The following is a 15,612-nucleotide window of genomic DNA, read 5'->3' as shown; positions in this document are numbered from 1 at the left end:
TTTCAACAAACTCCTTAATTGCCGGTAGCATGAATTGACCTTACCAGAAATGACAGATGACGTATTTACGTGGCATGCAACATACGAATGATATGTTACATAGATTACGAATTTAAACTATATATATATATATATATATATATATATATATATATATATATATATATAGTGGTGAAGTAGAGTTCCAGACCAGACCCGACTATATTCGGGTCAGGAAATAGCCTGGGGAAATGCCAGAATAGATGTGCATTCTTGCGGTATCTCAAGGTTACTTGGCCGCACCTCCGCTTAGCTTCGCTGCAAATGGCGCCTAAACACGTAGGCTTGGTTGTTCTGTGCACGGGCATAGTTGAAACGCCAGTGTCGGCATAACTGCAATGAATAGGTTAAGCAGAGCGTCGCTTACGGCCAGCTCCGCTTTTTTTTAACCGCGCTCAGAGAGTGCAGTAAGCCGCGTCGACTTGGAAATTTTCAAGAGCCTACGTCCCGGAGGCCGTACTGAGGCAGGGAAGCTTGCTTGCAAAAACCACGATGACGACAGATGGACGCAGCGTCGCACGCCTCTTAATCGACTCGGTAACGAAGCGAAGGAAGCGTTATGCGTTCAGGTGGTGGCATTAGAATTGTGCGCACGAGCACTGGTGTTCCAGATTAGAGGCTCCGTGTAATTAGGACACGTCGCTACGAGCGGAGTGAATAGTAAAACGTCTCCTAAAGCTATCCAAAGCAATAATAGGGAAGTTTGGGTTACGTCGAGCGGATGGCCACATTTGTAAGCTCAGCATAACGAGTTTATCTTCCTGGACGTGTGTCTGGAGTTTTGATAAGGCAAACTTATTGCTTAGCTTTGTGTAGATGTGCTAGAGTTGCACACTCCTTAATCGATAGTTATGTCGACAGAAATACCAAGGTTTTCAAACGCGCAGACACCTAATGTTTGCAGTTGTCTGCTGTACGCGTCTGCCCATATTGTCAAATGTGGAAATATGCCTTGCGTTTGTCCTACAGGGGAATTAGGAGACCGCACATTCGCTAAAAAAAAAAATTAATTCTGGGGTTTATGCGCCAAAACCCCGATACGATTACCAGACACGCCGTAGCGAGGGACTCCGACTTTATTTAGACATCTGGGGATTTTTTAACTTGCACCATATGCACGGTATAGGGGTGTGTCCGCATTTCGCATCCATAGAGATGCGGCCACCGCAGCCGGGATTTGATATCGCACCCTCAGGATTAACAGCGTAGCACCATAGGCACTGCGCCACTATGGCGGGTCGCACATTAGCTGTCTTCCGTAGTTTCTGCAAGCGTATACTCCAGCAATAGTAGAAGTAATTAGCTTCCTGGGCCTGTATTAGCAGTAGCAGTATAGTCCACGTAAGTCCGTGAAAAACGTTCTTGTTTCGTTGCCCTCAGAAGCGCCACAGGTCAACATTCTTGTTATCAAGGTGATGGTGTTGCAAACTTCTTCGTCAGCCTATGACGTAAGCTTACGCGTCTAACTTACATGCATTGTACCAGAGATAGCCATTTCCATGCACATAACATACACAGCTGCAATTTACGCCACGAATACCCCAACAAGCAAAACAGGGTCTGATATGTAAGCATGCGGCTGCGGCGATATGGCATTTGTGAGGATGCACGTTCACAGGTAGCCAAAGAGCACCTGATAAGAGTGAGCATAGTTTTGACACTTCTACAGGGTGATCATTCTTAAGTTTTACGGAATTTTTAATGATTGCTTGTGGTACATAGCATAATTCTTGTCCATGAGCTGGATTATTCGAAGCGGCAGATATTACTACCACGATAGATCGAAACACACATTCTGCTAGTCAACGAAAATTGACTAACGAACATTTTAACGAAATACTTTACGACACATATTGCAATTTACGAATTGCAGCCAGTGAGTTTGAAAGACGCATTCACTTGAAATGAACTTCCATGATGAGACCGATTTTGACATATTTCCAAAAGTGTGTGACGAAATAAATGGCCGTTCCAGTAACTTCTACGCTTCAGTGCATAAGAGTGCGTTATATGAAAAGAGTAAGTGGACAAACAGCGCTTTTTACGGGGAGTTTTGTGGCGGATATCTGGGAACTGATGCCATTCTGAATATTCAACCCAGGTGAATACACTTGAACAACTCACCGGCTGTATCTCGTAAGTTGCAGCATGGGTCGTAAAGTAATTAATTGGGATACTAAGTAGCCGATTTTCGTTAGTTAGTTGAATATTTGTTTCGACATATCGTGCAAGTTATGTCCGCCTATTGTAATAATGCAGCTTATCGACAAAAGAATTGTGCAATCTGCCACAGGCGCTTTTTAAAAAATTCCGCAAAACCTAGAAATTATCACTCGGTATATATTTTTTCACTCGTATATCCTGAAGGTTCTACCGGACGTTACATCGGGGGTGGGGTTACAGTAAACATAGGGGGTTACAGTGAAACATGTGAACAGTCATTAACAGCAACATCAATGAAATAGACAATGAATGATACTAGCGTTCACAAAAAATATTACAAGGTTGTAAACACAAGGATTCAAACACCAATATATAAGCGAACTATTCAGCATACGTACAAACGTATCATGGTTTATTGTGGACACGACATCGTATAGTAGATTATTCCAATGACGGAGGGCACGAAACAATGGCGAATTATTTAACTGATTTGTACGGGCATGCTGGATTACAACTTTGAAAGGGGGATCTCGGCGCGGGAAAATGCGATGGGCAGGCTGTATGTAAGAGGCCGCAAACGACGAATGATTGTGATGAATCTTATGAAAGTGAGATAACAGCGCCAGCAGTCTTCTTTTCTCTAGTGATGGAAGTTTTAGCGATGCTTTAATATAATGATGCTGGAATGACCAAAGTAATTTCTTGTTATAAATCAGGCACGCTTAATATGGTCAGACTCTAGTTTATTAATTACTTATATGTGATGTGGGTTCCAAATGAATGACGCATATTCTATTTTAGAGCGAACCAGAAAGGTACATGCCATAAGTTTTGTGTTCGGGTTAGATTGATGTGAGCGACGTCTCTTGTCAAATGTCAATTTATTGCGTCCATGTGGGCATTCCATGTTAGGCTGGCAGACAGGTGGACACATATTGAAGTGGGCATACTTTCATGAAGAAAGGTGTTCTATAGGCGTTCCGTTAACCACGTGGGCATACTGTGGGGGGAGGGGGGGTTAGCAGCCGTTGTAAAAGTTATTACTTTGGTTTCAGAAACGTTAATTTTCATTTGGCATTGATCGAACAAGGTGGAAGTGTTTTCAAGCTCAAGCTCTATACAGCGAATGCTTTTAGGCCACTGTAGGCCCGGGCGGCCTTCGTAAGGCGCCAGCGGCATGTCAGCGTCGTGATGGTGAACATCGCCTCGAACGACAGAAGTCAGAGTAGTGGCATATGTGGAGACGACAGGACGAAGTCGCTCGCGGTACTTAGAGGGATTTCGCACGGCTGGTTCTTAAGGCCTGATACCGGAAAACGCATTTCCGTGTGTCTGCTTTTGAGGAAGAACGCCACTTCTACAAGGGAGGCCGTAATCACGGTACCAGGTAATATATAAAATAGGAAACTAGTGCAAACTGTGATTCGAATTCACTCCCCCCTGCAGCATAGCTCACCGCGGTAAGCTAAGACGTGTAGCTTCAGCATTTATATTCCAGATGTTATTTTGCTGCGCACGCTAACATTCTTGCGTACTTAATCACGTAAAAAGGGGAATGGCACAAAAAATATTCACTGACGATGTATGAAAAAATGTACAAAATCAATACCACTGGGTATGGATCCATGGGGCCGCTTGGTGTGTTCCACTGAGTGTGTGCGCCAGGGGCCAACGGGCATCTACCGGTTTTCGATGAACCATTTTTGACGTCCACTTGGGTCACTGCAAGTATCACAAGAACCTCACATCTCCTCAAGCGCGATTTTTCTTACAAATGTGGGTCGGCGTCGACGTTGTGGTTCTTTTTACGGCTCTCAAAAAGCGCGTTATTGCCAAATATGACATTCAACACAGCGTTCGTGCTCTTTAAGTGCTTTGAATGGAGTTATTCAGTAAAGAGGCCTTTGCTGCTGCCGAAGTGGTTTACGAAGACTGCTCTGATTTTTTCATGAACCCTATATTGGCGACGTATTTGCCAGAAGATTACAATGATTGCCAGTGTGACATCAGTGCTTATGAGTGCTGACATGCCGGCTTGCGGGTATTTTATTCGGCTCCAATGGCAGTAGAGGTGCTGCATCGCGTTCCCGCATACCTGGTAGAATCGAACCCCTGACGCCGCAAGCACAGCAGCGCGGCAACCGTATGCATGTTTCTCTCCTCCCGACGCTAACCACAGTCGAGCACCTCTACAACAAACGCCTCTAGAGCGGAATGACCTGTATAACGAAGGAATAACTATTTCCCTGTTTTTGTGAGAGCAGTGGGACCTTTACACTGAAGTCGCCTGTATAGCGAATGATTTCGGACGTCCTAAGCACTTTGTTATAAAGGTTTTCGACTGTATTACACTTTTTCGACACGAATGGCACGTATACGTCACGTCCCACTAGCGCGACCTAGAGCACTTGTGTGCGCTCTACATCCCATTCAGCCACTAGGATTAATGACTTCCTTCTTTGCGTCGCAAGCTGGGGCGTGTCAGTTCGTACCGTTTTCGCCTCGCTTTGGGATTTGACTTTAACGCTTTGGGACGCCGCGTTAAACTGCATCGCCGCCCTTCGGGCTCGGCTGTCCTTCCCCAGTCTTTTCCTCGTAGCACAACGCTACGAAGGCGTTGCGAGACGTAGTGCCGTCTTCGGGTGCGGCCTAGCTTGCACGATTTCTTCCTAGAGTAAAACATTCGCCCACAATAACAGCACTCCCTACTGCGATATCTATATGTGTTTTCACTTCGTGATATATTGGTTGGCACGGACAATCTGCTTCGTGCGGCACATTACAAACGGAGCGAAGTGTGGCGCCACTGCCTCGCTAATTAGGAGATCGCGAGAGGCAAGCGCGTGGGTGAGGCGCGAGCACGATTCACAGCAGCTGCCGCAGGCAGACGTCCGCCCCCCCCCTCCATGCAGTGATTGTTTCCATATATATGGTGTCGGTGGACGTGCTCCTCGCATGTTATTGGTGGACTCACATTGCGCGCTACTCTAGCGCCATCTAGTAGCTGTCCTCGCCGCAGAGCCTGTCTTGCGCGGCGCTACGCTCTTCTTATCACGCTATCACGAATACCCTCCTCCTCTGCTTACGCCGCATGGTTCCGCTGCACCCGCTGCATCCGCTTTCCTCCTCGGGCTCCCTTAGGTATCGCCGTTTTTCACGCCCCGCTGCGTTCTGCGTTCGCTCTTTCATCCTTCGCTGTGCTCGCTGGCTTGGTGGGCCGATGCTTAACGCACAAATCGGCGCCCAAGAGCTACGCTGTAAATTTATGGACAATAAAGGAAACGCATGTCTCCCATTTTTTGTTTCTTGAGCTGTTTCGCCGACCACACATGTAAGTTCCCGTTCTCTGTTCGTTCTAATAACTTTTATCGTATCTTTATCGTCTTATTTTCTCTTTCATTATGTTTATTTTTATCTTTCTTTATTTTCTCTTTATTTTATCTGCAACTACACCAGCACGGAACTTCTACTACAATTAGGTGTCCACAACACCCTAGACGAGTTAATCGAAGCGCAACGTCGATCCCAACATGGAGCGGCTCAGCCTCGCGGAAACGGGCCGCAGCATTCTAACCAAGCTTGATATCACCTACCGCCGCAAACATGGAGACAAACACCCAATACCACGCGACAGTCAGCAAAGGATACACACCGACCGTCTTCCCCAAAACATGCACCCAGACCACAACAAAGAATGCAGGAAGGCGCGAGCTACCTCCCTCATCAAAGCTTATGCCAACACCGCGGGCGTCACCTTCGTCGACGCAGCTGAATACCAAGATGGACATTGCTTTGCAGCGGTTACCACAGCAGGCGGCTTGGTCCGACATGCTGCCAGCTTCGTTACCCAAAATGCCGAGACAGCTGAGCAAGTGGCCGTCGCCCTGGCCACTCTCGACCGAGCCTGTCACACTATACTGAGCAATTCTCGCACAGCAATAAACTACATCAAGGGTCGTATTTCTCAACAATCACTCCATATCTTACAACAAGCCCCGCTATCGTCTGAAAATGAAATCACCCTCGTCTGGATGCCAGCACACGCCGGCGATGTCCACCCGCACCTCACCAACCTCAACGAGGTAACACACTCCGTAGCACGAAGACTAGACAACCGTGCCGGAGACACTGCAGGTGCACCCGCAGGACGCGGCCGCCTTACAACGACCTCGGGAAGTCATTTTATCTCGAATGAAGAACGTTCCCCACCCTTCACCGCAAGTTAAACAGAGCACAGGCCACCACCCTTCGCTTGTTACCAGACCAATACATACCCCTCCCCTCATAGGCTATCACATCATATACGCCGACATCTACCCAAGCTCATGTGCAAGATCTGTAAAATTCAATCAGCAAGACTCCCCCACATGCTATGGGAGTGCAAACAGTTATACGCAGACCTTTTTCCCGTGACCCTCTCGTCGAGAGGGCATGCCGCCCTGCGCAGCTCCCATCTCGACGACCAACTCTGGGCTACGCAGCAGGCCTACGAAGCGGGGAAGAGGCAGGACCTCGACGTCCCATCGTGGGAAACCTAGGCCCAGCCGTCTAAAGTGCTGGTTCTCATTAAAGTCCATCCGTCCCATCCGTCCCATCCATCCATCCGTCCCATCCATCCCATCCGTCCCATCCATCCATCCCATCCGTCCCATCCATCCGTCCCATCCATCCGTCCCATCCATCCGTCCCATCCATCCATCCGTCCCATCCATCCATCCATCCATCCGTCCGTCCGTCCGTCCGTCCGTCCGTCCGTCCCATCCATCCATCCGTCCGTCCGTCCGTCCGTCCGTCCGTCCGTCCGTCCGTCCGTCCGTCCGTCCGTCCGTCCGTCCGTCCGTCCATCCATCCATCCATCCATCCATCCATCCATCCATCCATCCATCCATCTCTCTTTGCAACGCTTTGTCATTATTAATGTCCCAGAAACTAGCTCAATCTTCAGTCATGGTTCATTTCATACAGCTTAGAGCGACAAGAGCCATCGGTGGCGGCAAGTATGAACGCGCCGGTGCGTTTGCGTTTGCCGTCGATGCACAGCAAACAGCCATGCGCCGGGCGCAACTAGAGTTGGGAAGTGCGAGGAAGGAAAGTATAGCCTAACAGGAATACTGATGCACTGATAAGAAGACAAAATGACGACTACAAATCTGAGTGTTTACCTTCATAGCCCAAGCTCCGGAGTGGTTACAGCTGTGGAGGCGAAGACAGGCAATATCCATGGGACACGTAGCTCATGCATACGCTCAGCGATTGAAACGCAGTACTCGGAGGGCGCGGTTGCAACCTTCTTATTTTTCTTTTGCGCCACTCATGAGCCCTATCTTGGTGATCGCCGTGGGAGCAACTGCAGTCACACTGCGTCGATAAAGGTTCTCGCTTTCACTGGATACCATGATGCATCAGCTTGGTGTTCCCGGTGCTAACAGTCGGTGTAAAAGGCACCGCCGACCATGCACTTCGAGTTTCGCGTTTCAGTTGCTGAGCACTGAATGCACTGTGGCCTACAGACCGCGCGCATGCAGTCTTTCCGCCGTTCCATCCCGTGAGGCCGCGATGAAAAACAATTGAAGGAGGCTATCAGCTTCAATCATGTTTCAGTAACTGTTCGAGCACCGAAAAACGTAATATATTTCAACAGTTTTGGTTTCACGGTTTCACGTGGTATTTCGGCAACAAAAAACAGAAAGAAACGACGGAACATAGTAAATGAATGTAGGTGGCGGCAAAGCTTGCCGATTGTAGCCCGGCCGTCACTTGCCTTTACATTCTTGGCCCCGCCGCCTGAATGCGCCACTGGTCCAAACCGATCCCACGCCCGGTGCTTGTACAGCCGTATCACATATACATTTTGTCATTGACCACATCATCGTCTATATCATAACATTGTTTGGCACTGTTTGGCCATCCCTGGCCTTTGCGCACCTCCCCCCCCCCCCCCCCCCCCTAAAGAAAGAAAAACGAAGAACCACTAATATATCGAGCCTTACAGTGTGTTTTAAGGACTCCAGGAATGGCCAAGGTCGCTCGCTACCAGTACGGTCACGAAGATTCAGTGAGTCAGAACTATGTTCACAGAGAAGTCAACACTGGCCGAGATGCTCTTCGGGTTTTATGTCTATACTATGCCCACGGGGGGAAAGCTTGCCGTAATTTTGCTCCAACATCATGTTTATTTTGGCGCAGTTGACGGTTAAATGTTTTCCAAAAGTATTCGAAAAATATTCGAATTTACGAATAGTGACTATTCGATTGGTAGACCGAATCGAATAGGAGGCTAGTCAATTCGTTGTTCAGAAGCTTCCAATAACGGCAAATCTTAATCGCTTGCAACTCGCCTTTGTCCGCGGCCAGGGTGAGGAGCTCGGGGCGCATCACGGCCAGGCAAGGCGAAGGAGTAACCTGTGGAGAGCAGAAGAAAGGGACAAAGGCAAATTTTCAGAACAGGCGATTTTCTTCACGCGAAACCCACGGAACCCGCATTATCCGCGGGTTTCCGATCGAGCGGTGGCGGTAACGGCCAGCACTCGTGGCCCGAAAGATGTGTGGTTTGGCTCCCACCTGATTTTTTTCTTTTTCCCTTTTTATTATTATTTCAACTTTGTAATCAAACCTAATTATTTCCCCTACGCTTACCCTTATGTCTTTGTTTTCTTCTCATGGTTGTGTAAACTAGCAAAAAAAAAAAAATTACCGACGATTACGTTACTTCCTAATGCGAAATTTGAGCGCAGCAAATAAGCTGTTTCACCTTTTCGATGGATTGAGGAAAAGAAATCGAGCAACACATGTATGCGCTATCACAGAATTTTTTCGTTTATTTTTCACACGTATTCCTTTAACAAAGACTCCACTAACAGTTCTTGACAGTCATGAAGGAAGCTTTGTGGTCGGAGAAATAGACTGATATATGTTCGACTTGGTACACCAATGCTTGATTCTCAAAGACGAGATCTATACAAGTGCCTCGCGAGGTTGTCACAGCCGTGGGACGCGTTGCGAGCGAGAGGAACGGGATGTTCTCCCGCATAAGTGTTAGGAAATTGCTGTTTGTCTTTATGTCAACATTAAAGTCCCCCACTACTAACATCGGTGTGGATCGATGGACGGTTAATGCGAGTTGCAGGAAGTGCACGACGTCCCACCGATCTGGCTTTCTGATTGCCACCGCACAGGGGTTGCATTGGAGGAGGAGCGAAGAAAGGAATTAAGTTCGAGCCGGCGCTTTGACAACCGGAGACTCGCAGGAAGAGGGGGGGAGGGGGGCGGCGTGTACACCCAGCGGCAAACGATGGGGGCAGAAGCGCGCGCAGCAAGCGGACAACACGATAAAGGGAGGAGGGAAGAGATAGCAGCGACTGACTGATGCCGCTGACGCCGATAGTGAGTCAAGCCCAGCTGCGGAGTTGGTTTCAGGGACAACGCCGCCGATGCCGACACAAACAATATGATACCCTCGCTTCCGCAGCGCTAAGAACCAGGTCTAGCCGTGGGAAGGTGGTCACGTATTCGTCGACGTGCCGGGGCCTACGTGAAATAACCGGCGCGTCGGCAACTGAAGAGCACCCTATCCGCCACACAAGAACAGGGGGGGGGGGACCCTTTCCTCCTCTTTCTGCATGGCGGCGACGGTGTTCTATGCAGTCACGTTATCTTGACTCTCTAGCGGCGTCAGCGGCATCCAGCGGTATCAGTCGGTCGCTGCTAGCGCTGGGGGGATGAAAGGGGGGCGGAGCTGGTTACGAGGCCGACGACAACGCCGACGACGACGCGAAACCCAGGAACGGACGCCAAAGAGCTGCGCTCTAAAAAAAAAAAAGATTAAGCCTCTGCAATCCCCTCACCCTTCCGCCTCGCATATTGAGAGCCTCGACATTGCCGGGCTTGATGCCGCGGCGAGGTAACATGCGAGGCTTTATAAACCGGTAGCTTGCTCCTAAGTTACCGTCATACATGGCGCCTTGCATGCGGAAAGGCGTTCATAGGCCGCCATGGCCGTGAGCGGCATTGGCTAACCTTGGCTAGCCTGTTACACAGAGGCAAATAACTAAAGCTTTCGACGATTGTATAGCCACCGCGATAGACAAATAGGTAAAGCACCACATGCGCAATGCGGAAGTTGTGGGTTCGGCTCTCACCGGGCCACGATTTATACTCCCGCATACTTTCGTTTCCCGTTTCTTTGTCATTTTTACATTTGAAGTAACCATAACAATTTTTATCGTACTCTTCCTCCTGCTTCATTGTCCGTTGCGAGTATATAGTTGGTTTTATATGGCTGGGTTAGGTTAGATTAGGTTAGGTTAGGTATATGGTCATAAGTAAAAAAATGTCAAGTCCCTCTGATTCCCTTTTTATTTTTTCTCATAGTTCTAGGGTAATTTTCTTTACGTCAATAACATTGTGTTTTCTAAGTTTTGAAAACATAGCTTAGTACTCGCTGAAAATGTACTGCTTAAAAAACGATATCAATAGACTGCTTTGCAAGTTTTTTTTTTCATAATAGTGGGTCCCCTGCGAGTAGTTAGCATTGATAAACGAGCTCCTTCACTGATTTACTATCACAACCAGACAAAACTAGACCAACCCGGCTAGGAGGTTGGATATTGAAAAAAAAAATCAGTTGATTTCAAATACTTGAGAGCTTGCTCTCAAATCTGGGAAAGTAATTACGAAAAGATGCTCAATTCATTAAAATATATCAGCAAGACTGTGTGTCCTGATTGTAGCTAAGGCGTGCAGAGAGCAAAAAGCAATATCTTCAAAACTATCTACTGAGTATACACAGACATCATAATTATTCATAATTGGAAAGCACAGTGGTATGTTAAGTATAGGGAAAATGATTTCTTGCTGAGAGCGTGCATGCCTGGAAGACTTTTAAACGCAAGATTTATAAATATCGAGTGCCAGACGGTACTGATATAAATATCAAAAATATTGCCATTTGATAATGTCATCGTCCTGTTTACAAGCGCTAGCTATTGCTTATAACGAATGATTGAGTAGCCGAATCGGCGAAGTCTAAGAGTGGGATTGACGAGTCTGAGCAGACAAGAAATGTTTAATAGACTGGCACAATAATAAGACCGTAATTGAGGCTGACTGCAAATCATATGCAATAGTTGTCTCTTTTCTCTCAGTTGCCTGCAAACTGGTTTTCCCTGCCGCCCCACTTGCAGGCAATTTTTCACCAACCCTACCAAAGTTTCACACCTGCAGGGATTCACAAAGCGTCTTCCCGAAACTACGCCCTGAGATAGCACGAACTCAAGTAGTCATCACAAGACAAGAACGGACCAACAGCCTCCTCACACTACCCCTATTTATTTTCTTTCCAGCCAGATAGACGACTTTCCTGCACCGAATGTGGCGGCTACCCTAAAACCCCTCGCATCCTCGGCCAATGCCATTCACTCCTTTCTCCATTTCCCCACAACTCCCAACAACGACCAATACGCACTGCTAGGTGGCTAAGTATAGCGGTAGCATCTAATTCAATAAAGTTTACCCAGCCGCATTTACTTGGTAGGCTGTCAACCATGCTGCTCGCAAGACCCTGGACTGAGAGTCTCCCTCTATGATCGTCTGTATGATGATCGCCAGCTCAAGATGATGCAAAGCGTTTGGCGCCTGTAGCTGCTGCTATGACTTTTAGCTCTCTGGCGCTTGTTTGATGTAGGAAGTCTTTAACATCGGTCACAGGGGGCCGCTTGCTAAAAGAGCATGCAACTAAAAACATTACACCCTTATCGCTTATATCTTTGGAACCTTACTACCTACGCGCCTTACTTTGGTATCGTTCTGCACAGGAAAGAAGCCATTACTCCATCATATATGTGCAGCATTCACAGACGGCGCCATTGTCGTAGTAGATCACGGTCAAGCGCCCACAAACGAGGACAAAGTGAGGAGCAGCGTCTACTCGAGTGTCTCCTCACTTGTCTACACCTCATTTTGTCCTTGTTTGTGTGCGTTTGAACGTGATCTGCTATGCGTAACCAAGTAGCCCATAAGTTGGTGCTCTTGAGACATTGTCGTACCACGCATGAGGAAATCGGAGTTAAATTTAGCCTATTGGTCGGCACTGAGAGAGGCATAGCTCGATAGTACATTTGTCGATCGGAGCGGAAGGGGTCACGCTTGGGAGAGGTCACCTCAGCCATAGATGACCCTTCACACTGAGGTCTTTGCACATAAGGAGTTATAAGGCCTACAGCTGTGCATATTCTTGCCGAACTTTCACGCGTGCTTGCTTATGGCGGGCCCGCGTTCAGCACGCAGGAGCTAGAAATAGCGTCAAGAGACTCGGGCAGCAGAACGTAGAGATGTCAATCCACGCTCGCCACCTTTTACCGCTGCGAGCCCACTACGAACAGGGAGCGAGCACAATTGCCAGATTACACCATAGTGCCTGCCCCCCCTCCCCCCTCACTGTATCATAAGTTGGGCATGCCAGGTTTCTAACGCGTGATGTGACGTGATTTACTTTATCATTGTGTAGAGAACAGAAGCTATTATTCAATGATTATGAGGCATAGATGGGCGTTTCATCAATACTCGATCATGCGTGTGTCGCAGGCGCAGATTGCGCCGTTGTCGCACCACGGGTGACCCAATTGGAGCTAAATTTAGCTTTGCGCGATGCGTTCGAGGAGGCGTAGCTCGGCAGTGAGCTTGTTCGTTCGAGTCGGAATGATCTCACTATGCCATAGCAGGTATGATTGTCGACTGGTGGTCACAAGAAGTTATAAGGCCTACATGTGTGCAATTTCTTGCAGAAATTTCACACTTGCTCGCCTATGGCGCCTCCCCGTTTCCGACATGTAAGGTCCCGGAATGGCGTGATGATACTGGGGCAGTAAAACAGAGAGATATACAACCCCTTTGAGAATGGCAAGCATGTCCGTGTCCATAGGAAACACAAGCGGAGGAGACTGAGGCAAGCGCAGGAGCCCCGACAGTTTAGGAGTTTGGTGGGCTCGGGTGGCCCATGTTCGGGTGCCTCGATACACTCACTCCGTCGCAGCTCCGAGCGAGTGCATCGAGGCATCCTAGGACAGGGCGGTCTGGGCCATCACCAACAGGCGAGTAATTTCTTTACTCTAGTGCCCAAACACCTTCTGCAAAAGAAATGGGCCCACAACGAATGGGGAGTGAGCATGATTGCAAAATTAGACGATAAGGCGCCCTCAAGATTTAAAATAAGTTACGCATGTAACCCAGCTAATGCGTGGATAATTGTAATTTGCGCATTGTTTACTTGATTTGTGTAGCCTAGTGCCCATTCACCATCTGCAGCATGCGCAAGGCGCTTCACGCTCCACACTGCGGCTGCGTCCCTGATACAGGGTACCCGATTTTCTGTCATCCCAAAGAAGTAAGGACTTTTTTTCGCGTTAATCTTCTACACATAGCTCTGGTGGTTTGTAATTAATGAGTCAATGATAAAGAAAAATGCAGATCACTGGTATTGTGGGAATTAGTATAAGGGAAGATCTTGTTGTTTTGTGAATACGCTGTTCTTGTTTAACAACCTTTCGGAAGTACAGAACAAACGAGCAAGTTGAACACACATACACCGGTAAATTCGCAGCGCAACGTGACTATTTCCGTCCCATAATACCCAATTTGATACGTTGCTTTTATTCTTTATCAACATTAGCCTCAGCAACGATTGCGTAACCCATTCATCCCCAATATAATGTCTGAGGCATGCCGAACTGTGTGAATCTGGCCCGAGGGCAACGCTGCTGTCAGATTTTTTGTAATTCCGACCAATTCGCTCTAGGCCGTTGCGTCGTCACAGGCGACGGAAGGCAGCCATGTAGTTGACACGAGAATAGAGTAAGCCGCATCACCACACAGCGTACTACGTGATGTTAGATCTTCATCTCAGTGCATTGGACAATAAAGACGGTTTTTTTGGACAAGGATTATGAGCTAATGGTTACATTTTCCATTTACTTGGTGACGTTGTTTTCGGCATGCAATCGGGATATTAAAAAGATGTTGTTTATGTAAATTTAAAGCGACGCATTCTTCTCAAACTTCCCTGGATGCGGTGTGATTGACGGTCTTCCGTGACGCGAAATCGGCTCTGCAACTACTTAGAGTGGTGTTGAAAGAAAGTGCTTACAGAGTGCTGGCTCTTCAAACTGCCGAACTCGACACTTAAGCACAAGAAAACGGCCACGACATCACATTGCAGTGGATTCCCAGTCACTGTGGTATACACGGCAACGAAATGGCCGACACCGAAGCCAAGAAAGCACTCGAATAACAAGAGTCACTGCTTGCAATTCCTTTTTTAAGAGCGGACGCCAGCTGCCTCCTCTCAAGTGTCATGCGAAAATCGACCGCAAAGCACTGGGGCAATCGAGATAATCGCCACAGACGACTCCAGAGATTGGACCGTACCATGAAATTTAGCCTACCACCGAAAATTCAACGCAGCTGTGCGAGCCTTCTGCGCAGACTAAGGTTGCGGGTAGCATTTACGCGCGGATACATGCACTTCATGCGACGCACCGAGTCTCCAGACTGTGAGTTGTGCAATGTGAATGAGGCTATAGGTCATGTGCTTTGTGACGGTCCTAAGTACGTGGAAGAGCATCAAAAGTTGAACAATGGCATTACGCGTCTCGACAGCCCACCGTTGTCGGAGGAGGTTATTTTAGGCCCTTGGACAGACGCTCAATCAAGTTTCAAGGCCATCAAGGCGTTACTGAACTTTTAAAAAGTACGGGCGTGAACTGTAGGCTTTGAGCATGCCAAATTGCTTGCCATATGTTTTACATCTTCCTTGTCTCGTCATCGTCACCCATCAGGCGCCTCTTTCTTCCCGCTTGCCCTTCCCCCAACGCCGAGTAGCTTGCTAAAGAAATATATGGCAGGCAGACCTCTCTGCATTTCGTATCATTAAACTTCTCTCTCTTTCCCCTCTCTTACTGCTGTCAGCTTATAAGCTTGTCCGTATCACGCTGGGCATAATTATTTGTAATAAATGTATGCTATGTTACATATATATATATATATATATATATATATATATATATATATATATATATATATATATATATATATATATATATATATATATATATATATATATATATATATATATATGCCCATAGCTAACAGCAGGGGAGGAGCTATTCTGTAAAACTCCACCTACTCGACATGTCCATTTCGTCTGATGTTAAAGTTCTGGTTGGCTGGGCTGGGCTGCGCGTCCGCAGCAGCGACGCGCCATAGCCAATCAGTACTTCAGCAGCAAACAGAATAGCCATGTCCACAAGGTCTTCCCCTGTAAGCAATCACGCCGCAACCAGGAAAGTCTGCGAAGAATGCGTGGCTTTAAATTTAGGAAGAACCAACGCGTATCTTTGCAACATGTAGCTTCAAGCA

General features: G+C 47.6%; 1 protein-coding gene and 1 long non-coding RNA gene across 3 annotated transcripts in view; both read right to left on the bottom strand.

The window, feature by feature from the left end:
• The window catches only part of LOC126532007 (uncharacterized), a 73,696-nt gene extending 69,776 nt beyond the window's left edge, over positions 1–3,920 (bottom strand). For both annotated transcript variants that reach the window (XM_072288087.1, XM_050179709.3), the window contains exon 1: positions 3,812–3,920. The gene's annotated coding sequence lies outside the window, so the exon portion shown is untranslated. The remainder of the gene's footprint in view (positions 1–3,811) is intronic.
• Positions 3,921–8,369: 4,449 nt separating this feature from the next.
• The window catches only part of LOC140218360 (uncharacterized), a 267,463-nt gene continuing 260,220 nt past the window's right edge, over positions 8,370–15,612 (bottom strand). Inside the window, exon 3 of the long non-coding RNA XR_011894639.1 lies at positions 8,370–8,604. This is a non-coding gene — a long non-coding RNA (uncharacterized lncRNA). The remainder of the gene's footprint in view (positions 8,605–15,612) is intronic.

The sequence above is a fragment of the Dermacentor andersoni genome, chromosome 5 (assembly GCF_023375885.2).
Source record: "Dermacentor andersoni chromosome 5, qqDerAnde1_hic_scaffold, whole genome shotgun sequence".
NCBI lineage: Eukaryota > Metazoa > Arthropoda > Arachnida > Ixodida > Ixodidae > Dermacentor > Dermacentor andersoni.
The sequence above is the reverse complement of the archived record's forward strand: the minus strand, read 5'-3'. Positions and strand labels throughout refer to the sequence as shown.